The sequence below is a fragment of the Mirounga angustirostris genome, unplaced genomic scaffold (assembly GCF_029215605.1).
Source record: "Mirounga angustirostris isolate CCGP_5_RB_7025 unplaced genomic scaffold, mMirAng1.0.hap1 SCAF_12, whole genome shotgun sequence".
Classification (NCBI taxonomy): domain Eukaryota; kingdom Metazoa; phylum Chordata; class Mammalia; order Carnivora; family Phocidae; genus Mirounga; species Mirounga angustirostris.
Genome location: NW_026991720.1, coordinates 15771419 through 15789743, shown reverse-complemented (window position 1 = coordinate 15789743; position 18325 = coordinate 15771419).

Genomic DNA, 18325 nt, shown 5'->3' with positions numbered 1-18325 from the left:
AATCTTAACACTCACTACTTGTGCTGCCTGGAATGTTCTACCTCAGAGGTTCCTAAACTTTCTCAGTTCACAGAACCCTTAGTGTCTCAGTAATTAATTTTCCTGGGAATCCCAGGCCAAAAGAAGAACCTAACATTTCTGTTGATTAGGTAGTTAGGTGCTAACAATTTAAGAAGTATTTATGTCTTAACAACTTTAACAGCTGTTTAAAAAAAATAGTACACGTAAATTGAAAGGAAATCATGATATTTGCATCTCATTCTTAAATAGCCACAATTCCTTATCAATGGGATAGTAAAGGCATGGCACAACTTCTCGAACCTTGGAATCTCATTAGATACCACCACTCTCATTTTCTGTACCTGGTCTTGCTTTCTATCAGAGCAAGCACTGAAAATCCAGCTTTGCCAAGATAATGAAATCATTGAAAGGAAGCAGTGTTGATCTGGTGTTGAAACTGTCAACTACCTTGAGCTAGTAGTTTGCACGGCATCTAACAGATGCTGAATATCTCTGTGTTTCCCTTGAAAATTTAAAATATCCTGAAATGCCCCTGTAAGTTCATTGCAGAAACCTGAGCACCTCCATGCACAGTTGGGAACGGTGGCTCTACCCCCAAATGTTTCCATGATGTTTGTTTTTGTGTGGGTACCCTAAACACAGATCCTGATGTAAATCTCACAAGCCAAGACTTTATGGGGAATTATAATTCCAGCAGTTGATGAAGGGAAAAGAGAAGAAGGCAGAAAAAGAGGGAAAATAAATTCAAGATGGTGGGTTATGAATGACTGCATCCTCACAAATAAACACACCTGGTTGCTTGGTCACCAGAACTTCTTCCAGACAGGATTTACATTCTCCTTGCAGCTGGGAACACTCTGTCTGCAGGATAAAGAAGACTTTTGCTGCCACTTTCTTCTTGTGTCCTGTCTCTCACTGGCTGAAGTTTGTCCCTTAAGGAATTAACTTGCCCTCACTCACTGACTGTGTTACCGGCTCATTATGGCAATTGCTGGGGAAACCAGACCCCTGCCCCACAGCAGGACTCTTCATCCCTTCCTGGAAGTGATGGGAGGAACCTCTAAGGATAGATACTGGTTGGGTCTGAGCACCATGCTGTTGAATCTCCTGCCAATACCATCTCAAAGGAGGCTGTGCCAGAGTTCAGCCCACCTTGGAGGAGACTGAGAAAGCTGGCAGAGGTAGGATAGGAGACAATGTCAATGTCAATGGAGGGGACTCTCTGTTAACCAAAAGAATGAACAAAGGGGTAGGAGGATAAATGGGGCCAAGCCATTCTGGAGAGATCCTATAAAGTGGGCCCTATATACTCTGCTTCTTCTCATCACTCAGGTGTTACTTCACATATCACCTTTTCAGAGAAGCTTCCCTGACACTCCCTAAAATGCCTTTCTCAGCCCTGGCTAAGATACAACTTTTATTTTCTTCATGGCACTTCCCATTGTCTAAATTATGTTGTCTATTTACTTTTGTCTTCTCCCTCTTATTAGAACATGAGCTCTATCTTAGCTAATGTGTTCAACAAAACCATACTAGGCACATAGTAGATAAGTAACAAATGTTTACTGAATGAATGAATAAATATTATCCAGCATTCATCTGCCTAGAAGGAAAATCAGAGAGCCAAGCAGGAAGATTCTGGGGGTTGTAAATTTACCAGCCAGTAAGGGAAGAAGGGATCGGCATGAGGAATGTGTGTTAAATGCCAGATCCTCAGGCTCACACCATTGCCATACAAAATATGAAGCTGCAGTGGAAACCTGATGAATTAGAATGGAGAAGAATCTTCAAGGTTCTACTGATAGGAATTGGTAGAAATTTACTAGTACATCGGTCTCTAAGCTAGAATTAAATAAAGGAGAACTAGTACATTTCCAGGATGGAAGGAGTCTTTAGAGCATTCGGTTTCAGGCTTCCATCCTTTTATGGTGCTCCAATAGCATCCCTTCATGTGATCTATTTTAACCTTGAACAACCGAAGTTACAGGGCAGTCAACCCAGTCATTTTCAACAGGCTATTTCATCAAATTCTTCCCATTTTAAAATTATTATTTCTTATTCTAATTGTTGGTGCACCCCACCCCCAATAATGTAATTTATGATGTCCCTGTTCTTGAGCAGCTTGTTTGGAAGCTACATTGAAGGAATTAACATTAATTTCAATTAAAGTTCCTCTTGCTATGATCTGACCATGATTCACCATCTAAATTCTTTGGAATCTCAAGTCTGTCATTCATTACATTCACAATCCCTCTTGGCTCCTTAGCAAGAGCAGGTCCGATCTGCAATATACTGTGAATTCATCTATAAATTTCATAAAAAGGATAAAGTTGGGAATGTGTGGTACTCCCAGAAACCTCACTCTAGACTGACTGTCATTTGTTTTACAAGCAGTTCCTAATTGTCTACATGTGACATACACCATTCCAGGCACTTAGTGATTCACCAAGGAAAACCTAAAGACTCTGCTCTCTTGGTGCTAAATATTCTAGTACTCTAATCAATAACTTTTATGAATAGTTATTAAACCCAAACTAAGACAGCAAGTTGGATTTTTACTCAATCCATATTTCCCTATTTGTGTACAAGTTCAGTTGAAGGACTATGTCCAATACTCTATTTCTATGGCATTTCCCCTAGTATCAGACAAGAAACCATATTAAAGAAATTGAGGCTAATCTAAAATTATTTTTTAATTAACCTATCCTAAATTCCAGGGATCAAACCTTTATTTTTCAACATATTGCAAACATTTCTTGAGCCTCTTCTATATGAACACTATGCTAATGTTGAGGATTTGAAGATGGGTTCAATAAATTCCCCAAACAAGGAGCACCTGGCTGGCCCAGTTGGTAGAGCATGAGACTCTGGATCTCGGGGTTGTAAGTTCAAGCCCCACATTGGGTGGAGAGATTACTTAAAAATAAAATCTTTGAAAAAAAAAATTCCCTGAACAAGTTTACCATTTAATTATAATAAATGAAAAACATTTATTTTTCACTGAAAGTAATAAAAGTAATGGGTCAACACCATGATCTTTTTACTCAAAAACCATTCATATCCCCCTTTGGCCCTCATCTTCCTAGACTCCAGAGATTTTTAAAAGATAAAATACTCTCTTTCCCAAACTGCCCTGCAGTGAAGTGTGACTATGTGACCTGGTTCTGAACAATGAGATCAAAGCCAGAATAACCAGATGGGGCTTCTGGGAAAGTGTTTTATTAGTACAGAAAGATAATATGCCCCTTCAGTCCTTTACCCTTCTTCCTTCTTCATTTCAATGCCTAGAGGTATAATAGCCATCTTGCAACCATGAAGACAAAAAAAAACATTTACTAAGGATGGAAGAGTCCGATGTGATGGTCCCTGGTCCTCAATGACTTCCTTGAGCATTTGCCAGCCTAGGACAGCTCGCCTACCACAAGACTTTTCATGCCAAGAAAAAATTAAACTCCAATCCGTTTAAGCCACTGTTGACTGGGTTTATTTTTTTCATTTGCTTGCAGCCAATTGCATCTGTAACTTCTAGATGGCACAAATGAATCCAGAAAAAAAATTAATGTATTGATTGAAATATTATAATAACATAAATCAAATTGGGTAATTGGGCTATACCCCCCAAAATTGTACTTTCCAAAGGGAACTATGAAGTTAACAATATTACTCTTTACCAAGTAATTCCACTTCTGAAAATCGATCCCAAGCAAAAATCCCTCGTATGAAGGTTCTGAGTAAAGGAAGATATTTGTTGTAGAATTGTTTATATTGATGAGGAGGTAATCTAACAAATCAACAATAGGAAAATAATTCAGTATATTTTCCAATGCCCACTGAAGGAATATTATGCAGGTTTCTAAAATAATTATAAGTCAATGTAGAAATGATACAAACTGCTGATGATATGCTACGTGAAAACAGTAGGATATAAAGTTGAATGACATTATCATGGAAATTAGATAAAGTATGAGTATATGAGACAGAAAAGGAATGCACAAACAGGAAAATAGTTGGTTTTGAGATGATTTTTAATTTTTTCAAAATTATTTATATGGTCATAATATTATAATTGTAAGACATTTTAAAAATAAATATTTTATTAAATACCATGTTGTTTCAAAAATATCTTTTCGCTTCTCTACCAAAGAGTGAGAGGTACCTTAAACTTTTGATTTGGTGTTGCTGGAAATATAAACAGAGCTGTATATTTAATTTAAATAAATAACATAAAAGATTTTAATTCAGTAAAGTTTTGAACATTTTTAATATCAGGAAAGCTCATTAAGATTAGACTGATCCTCGTCTCAAGAATGAACGTGAAATGCAGATCAAATGAATTAAAGAATTTGGTTTGGTTTTTGTCTTCTTTGCAAGTCATGGACAATAAAATTATGTTAATGATTAGATTGTCTTTTGCACAAATAAAACCTGCAGTAATAAGATGTCTGGGCTGGGAAGGATTTGGGAGATTATCTGTTCCCACCTTTCATTTCACAAATGAAGAAACTGACACCTAGAAAAGTTAAATGACTCACTGAAGGTCACATACATAGTTAGTGAAGAACAAGGAGTATAGTTCAGGTTTTCTTTAATGTTATTCATCCCTGAGAATAAATAATTATTCATTAAGTAAGCATTTATTAAGTAGCTACTCTATACTACTATGTACTGGACAATGTTAGGCACTGTATTCAAAGATAAATTGGGGGGACACCTGGGTGACTCAGTCACTTAAGCGTCTGCCTTCAGCTCAGGTCATGATCCCAGGATCCTGGGATGGAGTCCCGCATAGGACTCTACGCATAGGGGAGCCTGCTTCTCCCTCTGCCTGCCACTCCTCCTGCTTGTGCTCTCTCTCTCTCTCCCTCTCTCTGACAAATAAAAAGAAAAAGATAAACTGGGGACACATACTGCTCTTCCAGGGTCAGAGTCTTGTGGGAGGGAACAATGCTATAATAATTACAAGACATATTGACATAAGTGCTTATGTTCTACTAGATTCCACGTACCTTAAAACATGACCTTGGAAGACATAACAATTTGTGTCTGAAGGGTCCCAGGGAAGAAGTCACTTTTGCTTTGTTTCTGAAGATTTGAGTAGAATTTCACCATCCAAAAACAACATATTGCAAATGCACGGCAAAATGAAAGAACTAGGTATTCTGTAGAATACCAAATACTTTGCTATGGGCACAGACTTGGAATGGAGGAGCAAGGGAGAAGCAGAGGTAAAGGAGGAGAGGAGGGCAAATTATAGACTTTAAGAACTCCTTTTATTCTGTTCTGAGGATTTTGAACTTTGTGAAATAGGCAAATAAAAAGCACAGGTTGTTCCTAGGCAGGGAAAATGGTATGATTACATATAAATTTTAAAAAGCTATCAAGGCATAGAGGACAAAGCTGGACAGGAAGAAGCAGGAAAACAAGTGATGAGGTTATTGAAACAATCCATGCAAGAAATATCAAGGGCTTGAACTAAGGCAGTGGCAGTGGGCTAGGAATGGGAATACAAATTGCTGAAATATTTGAGAGACATTACTGAGATGGAACCAAAGGTATTTAGCAGATTAATTACAGAGAGTGAGGGAAATGGTAGAATCAAGACTGAATCCAACAAGTAGTTCTAGGAACTTTAGGCAGACTCTAATAACACAAAGAACCTAGTAAAATTTAACCTATATATCATAAATACATGCTCAAAACTTCTATATCTAGCATACCAAATGCCTGCTAATCAAACATGAGTTATGCAAGGGAGAGGTCAAATAAAAAATAATTGTTATATTTACCAAGACATAATCATAAAAAAATAGAAAATCTGATCAGACCAATTTAGTAATGAGATTACACTGATAATCAGAACACCCTCAATGAAGAAAAACCCACAGACTGGAAGACTTAACAGACATTTATTTCTCACAGTAGTGGAGTCTGGGAAACCCCAGATGGAGGTGCTGCCAGTTCAGTTTGTGGTGAGGGCTCTCCTCTTACCTTGCAGACAGCCTTCTTCTATCTGTATTCTCACATGGTGGAGATAAGAAGCTCTAGTGTCCGGAGGGCACTAATCCAATCATGGGGGTTCTATCCTCATGACCTCGTCTAAACGTAATTGCCTTCAAAAGGCCTGGCCTCCTAATACCATCACATTAGGGGTTAGGGCTTCAATATGTGAACTTGGGGAGAATACAAACATTTAATCTGTAACACTCACCTTATACCATATACAATAATTAACCCAAATGGATCAAAGGCCAAAACATAAGACATATAACTCTAACATGCCTAGAAAAAAAACAGAGAAGCCTCATGACACAGGATTTGGCAAAGATTTTCTAGATATGACACCAAAGTACAAGCAACAAGGGTAAAAAATTGACACACTGATATAGAAATAGCCAACAAGCATATGAAAATATACTCAACATCACTAATCATTAGGGAAATGTAAATCAAAACCACAATGAGATATCACCTCAACCCATTAGGATGGTTACTATGAAAAAAGCAAAACAAAATACCAGGAAATAATAAGAGTTGGTGAGAATGTGGACAAACTGGACCACATGTCCACTATTGCTGGGAAAGTAAAACGGCGCAGACATTATGGAAAATAGTGTGACAGTTCCTCAAAAAAATTAAAAATAAAGTTATCATATGACCCAGCAATTCCATTTCTGTGTATGTATCCAAAAGAATTGAAAGCAGGACCTCAGAGATATTTGCACACCCACGTTCATAGCAGCACTATGCACAATAGCTAAGAAGTGGAAGCAACCTAAGTGTCCATTGATGGATGAATAAATAAACAAAATATGGTGCATCCATACAATGGGATTCAGCCTTAACAAGAAAGGAAATTCTGACACATGTTACAACACAGATGAAACTTCAGGACATCCTGCTAAGCAAAATAAGCCAGGCACAAAAAGACAAATACTCTACAACTTCACTTATATGATGTATCTAAAGTAGTCAAATTCTTAGAAACAGAAAGTAGAGTGGTGGTTGCCAGAGGCTGGGGATAAGAAGAAATGAAGGGCTGTTGTTTGATGCGTACCAAGTTTCTGTTTCGCAAGATGAAAGAGTTCTAGAGGTTGCTTGCACAATAATGTGAATGTATTTACCATTACTGCACCGTATACTAGAAAGATGAAGCCAATAGATGTTATGTTATACATTTTTACCACAATAGAAATTTTTAAAAACCCCAAAACTTGTGGAAAGCCTCTGAAACAAAGGTAAAAAACAAAACAAAACCCCCCGAAACCAAAAAACAATGTTCTGGGAATAAATAAATAAAAACAAATTTATGCTAAGACCACAAATTATTGAGGTCTGTCTGACTTTAAGTCTTAGAACATGAGCAAGAAAAATAAATTCTCCTAAGACGATCAGTCCAAAATGAAGAGAAGCCAGGTGGGGGCAATGGCAAGGCAAGGGAGCAAACAATTTCTTGATGGACTTGTCTAAACTGTGATGCCAAGGCCTGCACCAGATTTCAGTGTGTTGCAGCCTGCTCTTCCCTCTTCATTAATCAAAGATAATGCAGGATTACAGGGTGGAATTACTAGCCAAGGAGTTTTCCAGTTTCTGCCACTCTGAGGTAATGCTGATTGGAGTGGGAAAATTCCCTGAGGACAAACGCTCCTGCTCTTAGGGTCAGAGTTTGGCTTGCAGCAAAAACGGAGCGCTCAGAGGACTGCTTTTGCTATTGTTATTCACGGTCCCTCTGGTGAGCAGAGTGCAATTAGCAAAACTCATGCAGTCCAATCCACCATTATGGAGCCGCACATGAGAACATTTGCATTTCCCCTTTTGTTCCAAGTGAGTCAGGACTTTAATTGAATTGCAGTAATTTAACCTTTTTCGTCCAACATTGCTTCTGCTGTCCAAGGGACTTGAAAGCAGTTCCTATTACATTTATTTGAACTCCTGTTTCCACTGATAGTTTATAGGACTGTTTTTCATTATAGACTGTTTCTCTGTCTTCATTCACATCCTGAACTCCCTCGAAGGAGAGAAAGGTTCTTACAGACTCCTACGGGTTCATTCAATTATCATTTTAACTGTTTTACAAAAACAATGCTTAAAGTCCTTATATTAGTTACATAACCATAAAACCCCAATAATTTTCAAATACAAGTGTACACAACCCAAATATTCAAAAATCACATTATTAATATATGATGGATAATGTTTTCCTCAAACTGAATCACCACGTTCAACAAAAAATGTGGTCCTGTTTGGTCCAGAGCAAGCTCTTTTGAGATGGTTGTCTTGAGTATACACAGCTCTCTGGTCATATTTCTCTACTGCGGTTACGGCAAAGCCTTTGCTCATACAGCCTGTCCTGAGGTCATTTGGCCTTACTTAGCACAAAGGCATCATTTACATAGTAATCCCATCTCTATTCTTTGCTCATTAGCCCATAGTCACAAAATAGGGCTACCTGGTGATCCTGGTAAATAGGGCTCCTAAAATCACAGGCCATTTAGTACTGAGAGGATAATCTAGGTCATTCAGAGTTGACATATACTATATTAATTTTTTAGCTAACCTCATAAATAAAAGCAAAAATTTTAATTTTGAAGAGAAATGTCAGAAGCTCTAGGTTCTTAGAATCAGTTGAGGGATGTTACTCTCCACCACACCTTCCTTAGCATCTACCTCATTCTTAAATAAAATATTTCATTGTTTCCTATTTATCTCTGCCTCCAGTGTCAGTAACTTGAGGGCCGTAAGTCCTATGGTTCTATGACTTCTCCAGTAGCATCCAGTGAAACTACACCCGTTGTCATCAATTATAATTGACCAATTGTTTCCTTGCTTCTGAGTTTACTGACAGATTAAGATTTCCTGAGTATTTACTGCATTCGAGTCTGCATCAGTTAGTTCACTGGGTTAAAGGAGATATTCTTTTTATTATTATTACTGTGCCCAGGAAATGGGTTCAGTTCTGTTTGACTCACCACAGGTCCTGCTCCATTCAGACCATGACACCTGAGTACCTACACTTCGTTTCACTCAACTAGAGCACTTAGGTAGAAAATGGAAACTGGATTTAAAATAGGGCAAATCTGGGAGCACCCGAGTGGCTCAGTCAGTTGAGCAATTGAGTATTGGTTTCGGCTCAGGTCATGATCTCAGGGTTGTGAGATCAAGCCCCACATTGGGCTCTGTGATCAGCAGAGACTCTTCTTGAGATTCTCTCCCCCACCTTCTCCCTCTGCCCCTTCTGCCCTTCTCTCTCTAAAATAAATAAATAAATCTTTAAAAAAAAAAAAAAAAGGGAAAGCCTGGGACAACCTACACCACACCTTTCACAGTCAAAGCCCCATTTCAGAAGGACTTTGTAGTGGAAAGAATGTGGGATGAGAAAGCCACACCCTGCCTGCTCTACCTTTATCATCAAGTGGTTGTGTGGCCTCAGGCAACTTCTATAATAATTCTAACTTCTATAATAATTAGTTCTCTTATTTATAAAATGAAAGAGTTGGAACAGAAATTCTTTAGAATCCAATACCTATGAATGAGGTAGAAGACAGAGAGCTGAGGTAGACTGCCATCTTATCAAATATTTTGTTGTCCTACAATAGCCTGAGTGACGCCCTAGTATTACTACTCAGTTGTTTCATTTTTCTCTCACATCTCTCTCGCACGCTCTCTATTTCTCCTTCCCTCTCTTATTCCTCCCTTGTTGATCATCATCAGGGAAGAACGGGGAATGGCATCAAGAACACTTTTCAAAGGGTATAACTGCAGAACTTTTCAAAGATACCAGTGTGTTCCCTTTGTCTAAGGAAGAGATATGGATCCTTTTGATGTTTTTCTGTCTCAGAAAGTAACTTCTTGAGCATGTTTGCCAATCTGCACATTGAACTCTTTCCAAAAGATCACTTCATCAAAGCTAATGGATAAATGAAGTCTGGTAGTCAGGAGCTCACGGATGTGTTTCCTGCTCCATTACTCAATAAACATTAAATAAGAATAACAAAAATTATACTATTAAAACCACTCTGGATAAATTGTTTGAGACGGGAGGAAATAGAAGAGAAGAGGGGAAAACGTGTTATGAAGAAAGTTGTAACTCACACAAAAAAGGATGTGTTTGTTCCTCACAGCCCTGGAGTTGCCAAATGGACTTGGTCATTTGCTTTGAATCTGTGAATGCTGATGGTTTTTAGAGTGTTACCACAACAGCTGATGAGGTGGAAGCTTCTGCCTTCCTGTAGGGATATGTAATCACATTGAACACAGTAGCTCCATGGGGCTGGTTAAATTGTCATCACTCTTCAGGAGAAGATATGGAGAGATTGAAAGAGTTCAGTGCAAGTAATAAAGACTCCCAAAAACATAAAAATAGGAAATGAACTGAAAATAGTTTTTGAGTTTGAAAAGGTTAAAGTTATTGGCCCACAATTACTACTTCGTGGGAATGTCCATAGAATTGTCAGGGGACAAAGCAAAAGAAAATAAACATTCTTTATTTCTCTTTAAATTCAAAATTTCTTTTGATTCCAGGAGCTCTAATTTGTTCTTTAAGCAAATATCCTGCAGAGCTGTCATTACATTTTTATTAACATTGTCTTCAGCTCTTCCATACCTAATGTCATTATTTAGTCTGAGTTCCCTTTTTCAAATATCTGTGTCTCCTTAAATGGCTAGTGATGCTTCTTTGCCTGCTTGGCGCCAGCCAGCCCGTAGTAATCCTCAACAATAGTGCAGTCAGGCTGTTGGGCTTCTCAGATAGAAGTGGATAGTCAAGAAGTAAAAAGTAAGGATAGTATCGTTTCTCCTTCCAGTGGGTTTGTAGCAAAAAGGCTGGTCAAGAAGGGAAAATTCTAAAGGCCCCTCTGATGCTGAGAGTTCTTGCCAGAGTAAGCAGGAAAAGGCAGCTTCCTTCCTAGCCAGCAAACTTATTCAGCCTCTGCTCCAAAATGGTCCATTCGCTCAGCCAGTTGGTTGCTCGAGGCACCTCAGAGGATTACAGGCCTCCTTTGAAGCTTTCTGGTCTGGGCATAATCCCACCTGGTATAGCTGTCTGGACTGTCCATCAGGTTCCCGATTTGAGGAATCATCCTATATGGACTGTCCACCAAGCTCTAATGTTTGGCCACAGTTATTTCAGTGGTTGAGTTGCCCATGCAAAAAGCAGGAAGATCAGGGAGTCTGAAATCTGCATTCAAGTTATCATAGCCCTCAAACCTCCTGGGGCATTAATTTAACCTAAAGCTTGAGAAAATGCTGGGGAAATGCTACAGTGGTTTTGAGTAATTCTTCAAACCTCTAGTTCATTTACTGATTTCTCTCATTCTCTGTTCTACCCACAGTTTCACACACCTATTTTCATTTCCTGGTGCTTGACTTGTGCCACTTACTTGTCTATTCAACACTCATTTTTTCATGAGGGGCAAAAAAAACAAAAACAAAAACAAAAACAACCAAACCAACAAACAAATTCTTTTCCTTACCTGCCCATTCTTTTGTATATGTATAACCATTAAGCTGGACAAGAACGTTTACATGTTTTAAAGTGTGTCTCAATGGAAGCATGTAATAAATACTGATCACTGACTTCACCCCAGACCAAATTATTCAGACTCCATTGGAATGGAGCCCAACCATCAGTATTTTGAGGAAAACTTCCCAGGTAATTTCTTATGTATAGCCAGGTTTGAGAACCATTGATCTGGAAGCTTGTTGCTTTCTCCTGAGCTCAACAATCTTATGGGCACTTGGTTTTCCAAGGCCCTTGCAGCAGAACCAATGGTTGTTATAGCTGTTTCCAGAGGGGAGAGATTTCTGCTGTATCTGGTGATAATGGAGTCATTAAGGAAAGTTTTGTGGCATCTGTGATAATTCATAGAAGGTGTAAAATTATAGGTATAACTCTTCTACACTGTGAGGAATCTGTATCTAGAAATCTTACATACACAATAATAATAGGTAAAGCAAACACCTGGAGTAAATACTATGTAACAATCACTAAAATATCATTTATATTAACTCACTCTGTATTCACAATAACCCAAAAGATAGGTACTATTTTAATTAACCATTTTATACATGAAGGCACTGAAGCAGAGAGTTTAAGAGACTTTCCCAGGACAATATAGGTAGTGTATTGCAGAGTAAGTACTTTGAACCCTGGATGCCTGGCTCCAGGATCTATGCCTTAGGTAACTGTAAGATTGTAGGTATATCTCTGAGGCAGAATGCCATTATAGAACCAGTTAATTCATGTGTGATTCCTTAAGCCAAGCTAAACACTTCTTTTTCATCTTTGTTTATGGATTCTAATTTTGCCTTTTGAGGACAAATCTGTTTCATATAATGAAGAACTCATATATCTAGGATTATAGGATGGTAGGGCTGGAAAGGCCTCGTATATCAACCAGTGCTGCTCTTGCATTTTAAAGATGGCAAAACTGAGGGCTAAAATGTTTGACAGGTTTCCAAGGTACACAGCTAATCGCCTTCATTCCTGGCCATATGGTAGACTAGCTGTCCAAAGACATTTCCCTTGGTACAGACCACCTACGAACCTGGTTAAAATATAGAAAACATTTTTAAAATAAATGTCTGATTCACTCATTAAGCTGATTCCTTGTTAACTAGGAGTGGTTGTTTAATGGACTGTGGAGTTGGAGGATAGGAGATGAAGCCTAAATAGGGTGATAAGTTGGACTGAAGACCCACACATACCTAAGAACCCGAAGCATTGCATTCACAGTGGAAGATCTAGGAAAAAAAAAAACAAAAAACAACCCACACCACAGGAAATGGGTAGGATGGATTGCAATGTGGATGCTTGGTGAGCAACAAAATACAATAAAGTAGGTGAAAGACAAGGGAGAGGAGGAGGAGGAGGCAAAGGAGAAGCAGTACCAGTGGCAGTGCCAGTGAAGGAGAGAGACAAAGGAGAAGAAGATGGTAGGAGAGGAAAGGGTGAAACAAGAAAAAAGTGTCCTCAGGAAATTTCTCATTACATTTGTGTCAATTTGGGGTGAGAATTTATACTAATTATATGAACACAGCTAATTATCTGAACACAAACACTCAGTTTAAAGTAGTGCCAGGTAGGTAGAGTCTTAGAACCTGTGAAATAAAAGCAGAACTCCTTTAGAGGCACATAGTTTAAATCTAGCCCTCAAAGAATTTCCACCAATGGAGTTTCAAAAAAGATGAGTTCATGATCAAATATCACAAAAGTCATAAAGAGGCAAGGTACAGAAAAACATACAGCAGAATCATCCTGCAAAACAATTCAGATCTGGGAAATATAAAAACAGAATATAAAATAATTGTGTTTAATATGTTTAAAAATAAAAGAAGATATTCAAAGTGTGATGTAAGAACAAATGACGAAACAAGTAGGTATTTTCCAAAAAAACAAAACAAAACACAAATGGAGGTCCAGGAAAAAATAATAATTGAAATTAGAAATGCAATGGACAGATTAAACAACATGTGGTAAACTCGAAGATGTCTGCTCAAGATTCCTCTTCAAGGAAGGACTTATCCAACTGCAAGAAGTGTGGTCATCAGATAGCCTCTAGGGGTCAGCTCCTTCAGAGTTTGCCTCAGGTGCCGAAAGCTGCCTTTCCCAAGGTCACTGGAGTAGCCTGCATCCAGTGACAGAGTGATGAGGTTATACAAAGACCCTGACTGTTTCATCCCAATGCAGGACAGTTCTGATGGGACATATTTACTTCAGAGCTCTTCAGTAGATTAGCCTAGGCTTTGATAGGATGCCATTGCTATTTGCCTTATTCCTCCATCCAGCCCTGCTTTGTTCTCTCCTTTCATAGGTTTTGATCCCTAATAGACAGCCTATACCCCAAACTCAGTTCCAGCATCTGCTTTCAAGAGAATCCAACCTGTGACACAGCAGATTAGACACAATTATAAAGAGATCTGCTAACTTGGAAAATAGATCTGAAATGATAGCCCACAGAAAGAAAATTTGCAAGTTAAGATATACTGCAGATAGAACTCTGGACTAAGAATAGTCAGAATTCCATAAGGAGGTAAGAGAGGCAAAGGGGAAGAGGCAATACTTGAAAAGTTAATGGCAGAGAATTTCCAATAGTGATGAAACACACCAATCCTCAGATTAAGGGAACACAATGAATCTCAAGCAGGATCAATAAATACATCAAGTTTATTGTTAGATAAAGATCATAAATCAGCCAGAAGAAAAAGCCAGATTACTTTCAGATAATCAAGAACTAGAAAAGCTGATTTCTCAATAGCAAATTAGAACCCTAAAGATGGTGGAATCAAAATATTGAGAGAGGATAACTGACAATCTAAAATTGTCAAAAGTAATGGTAATTACGTGACATGACAGAGGTGTTAGCTATTGTGATGATGATACTGCAATATATATAACTGTATCAAAACAGTACATTGTACATGTTAAACTTATACAATGTTATATGCCAATTATACCGCAACAAAAATAAAATAAAATAAAATAAAATAGTATACCCAGCAAAACTATCTTTTAAGAATAAGGAAGAATAAAAGACAATTATAGACAAATTCAAGACAAGACCCTCACATAACCCTCTTCCTGTGCAACATTTAGGAGGTATTTTTTAAAATCTTCTGTAGCCTCCTGATCTACAGCACCTGCCTCTCCTGCAAGTTTAACATTTTCACACCTTGCAGCTTTTTGAAATGTGTGAGCCAACAGCACTAGCTGAGAGGGGTTTAACATTATCCTGACCCTAGGTAATGTGACCATAAATTTCTTTGGCTTTCAACTTCATAACAATGCTGTCCACTATGCTGTGTTGTTTGTTTTTTTTTTTTTAATCAACCCTCATCTCATAAATCTAGAAACTGAGCTGCTTTTCCATCTTTTCAATAGCATCGTTATTCATTACAGATATTACTTAAGCACTTTCCAGAGCAACCTCACATACAGATCAGGATTTCTTCTTCCTTTTTCTGGATATACTATATTGTTGATTTATTAGTATTGAACTTATAGCCAACAGTACTATAACTCATGCCTGAATGAAGCTTATCTACTACATACTTTCCCCACAAGGCACTTGTGAACACTAGACAGAACTTCAGCATCATGTTTGGGGGCCATTTAAACAGCAAGATCACCAACAGAAACACAAAAATGGAGGAAAAAATGACACCAAATAGATCACCAAAAGGGCAGTTGTTGATGGTACAAGAGTTGACACAAAAAGGCAGAGTATTACTTTGACCTTCACTGGGAACATGCGTCAGGCAACTCAGACTTTTTGCTGTCCTGTGCAAGTCCATGAATTATCATGAAAGTGCTGTGAGTATCAATTTCGGGGTTACAGATAAATTTTAATGAATAAGCAGATTCATAAACAAGGTATCTGTGAATAGTGAGGCTCCACTTTACAACTAAAATATTGCACAGAAATTGAATGAAAACAGAAGAGCTGCTCAGAATTAAGGCATGCGAAGGTCTGTAGGTTGTTCAAGAGGAGAGTAAACATACTAATTTCAAATGTTCAAGTTAATGTGCAGGAAAAGAATTAAAATAGTGTCTTCAGAAAAAACAGAAGCAGTGTATTCTACTTCAAACAATAACAACCACAAGATGTCATTTTATACCCATCAGACTGGCAAAAATTAAAATAAAAAAATCAAGCAGTGGTGTGAGTATTGGGAAGCAGGAACACATATATTGGTGGTGGAAGAATAAACTGATACAACCATTTTGATAAAAGTTTGGCAGTACCTAAGAAGGTTTATGATACACGTTTTTAAAATGTGGTAGCTAGAACTGAATGGAATACTAGACATGTGAATTAACTCAGGGTAGATGCACACTTGCTTCCTATGACTTGAGGCAGGTTCTTTCTGCACTCACTTCATGACGGTCACATCCTCATGTATGAAGAGAAACTTTGAGACACATTGCAAAGCCAGGGCTCCCTGAACCTGTTACTAGAAAGGTAAAGTTTTGGACCAAAAAATAAGTATTCCATACACCAAGTAATCTGCCTCTACCTGCTGCCACCCACTTTACCTCAGTTCTGCCTGCATAGCTGGGGCAATCAGGTATCCAAGAAAGGCAAAAGGAGTAAAGCTTACAAGGATGGGTGACATGCAATGCAGTCCTGGTGGGACGTCCCTCTTTCCCATATTATCTTCTCCCCCTTTTAACCCAGGATATGTTCAGCTTCTAATATATTTTTTATCCTGGCTTGAAAATTGTTTTAAAATTTGTGCCAGAAGTTCTAACTCTTAAGTATAAATAGCATTTACTTTTAGACATGCAGAGCTATTTTGCCTTTGTGCAAAAATTCAGACACCTCTAGTGCAATGAACACAGCATGAGAGACCACTAAGGGCTTAGCAATGACAGAGGGAGATGGAGTTGGGGCAAGGGAGAGAAAGACTCACTCACTGCTAGTCCTTGGTGCTAGCTAGTCTTTTACTACATCAATTGGGCAATGGTGGGGTGAGAGCAAGTGCTAAGTCATCTAGAAAATTCTTGGAGGTTCTTTGAGATGATCCAAATAAAATACAGCTCAAGCCACCAAAGACAGAAGAAAGCAGAAGTGAGGCAGGGGGCCCAAACAGGAGGATTAAGTAAACTCAGACTCTCCCTGGTACTGTCTCCATGCTGATCCGCAAACACCTGCATACAGTCACATCTCCCAGGCAGGACTGAAACTTCCTGCTCTTGGGAGGCTTGAATGGTCCCAGATATTCATATGCTACTCTTTGGGAATTGTAACCAAAAAAAAGCTACCTTGTCATTTATCTCCTTACAGAGAGAGAATTCAATGAGGATATTAATGCTTTTTTTTGAGAATTTAAAACTTTATTGTGACCCTCAGAAAGATATCTGTTAAGTTATAACCCAACACAATACACACACACACACACACACACACCTGAAATTAAAGTTACATGGAACAGTGTTAACCTCTACTAGATACATTCTATTTTCTATTTTACTCTGCAATTCCATTCCATCCCATCCCATTCTATTCCATTCCATTCTGTTTCTCTTTCTTAAATTGTTGGTCAGAACACACTAAATCGATTTCCCAACCCCTCCCCACTCAGTCTGAAGAACACTAGGCTAAAGGAAAATGACTCTCCCCTTACCCTGACTCCCAAATTTAGAACAACTAATCATTGTACATCATAATGCATGTGAACGGACAATAGCCATTCAGATCTTTGAGGAAGGCTGATAGTATGGAAGAAAGAGACCAAATGGGAAGAAAATGGGGAAAGAAGTGTGTGTGCATGTGTGTGTGTGTGTGTGTGTGTGTTCTGGAGGTGGTAAAATTCTTATAACCATAAGAATAACTAATAGTGAATGTCTAAAATTGATATATCAAGTATTAACAGCATAAACCCATTATTTGGAAATACAGAGAGGGGCACCTGAGTGGCTCAGTCAGTCAAGCATCCAACTCTTGATTTCAGCTTAGGTCATGATCTCAGGGTCCTGAGATTGGGCCCCACGTGGGGCTCCTCACTTAGTGCAGAGTCTGGTTGGGATTCTCTCTTTCCCTCTCCTTCTGCCCTTCCCCTCACTTATGCATGCTCTCTCTAAAATAAACAAATAAAGTATTTTTTAGAAGAAGAAATATAGAGATAAATGTGAGAAAAAATTGAAATTGGTTACTTCTAAGAAGTAAGACTGGTGGATAGAAAAGATAGAAAAATGGACTACTTTTCAATAAAAGCTTTTTAGTATCCTAACTTTTTAGCTATGTACAATATGGCTGCAATATTTTTAAATTTAATTGTATTGTAGGAAAATTTTGCCATTGGTTCCAATAGCATTCTCTCTACCTCTTTCTTACCCCTGTTATGTCGTACATGTAGTCCCTAACTCTGACTTTCCTATAGCACCCCTCCTAGTTCCACTTATATCCCCTGTCAAGTTCTGCCCCTGGGGTGGGATTGCATGGAATTATGTGTGCAATACTGTACATACCATGTCAACTATATTTTCTTTTCTGCATTCACTTACCATTTACACTATCTCAAGCCAGGATAAAAAGCTGTATCAACAATTGAAAGTATTTAAATAACTAAGTTGAGAAAGGAAACATTTTGGGGATTGAGGACACCTTTTCTGTCCTGGTGGTCTCTAAATATGTAGGTGGTTGTATTTTCACATTTTTGTCTCAGGGAGGGTTTTTCTTCGAACTAGCCCAAGCACCTGGAACGTCTCATGCACCCATCAGGAAACTCAACTTGCCATCTGTTTTGCAGTAATACTGGGGAGGACATTACTGATGAACACCCTGGCAGCCCCAATTCCCAAATACTT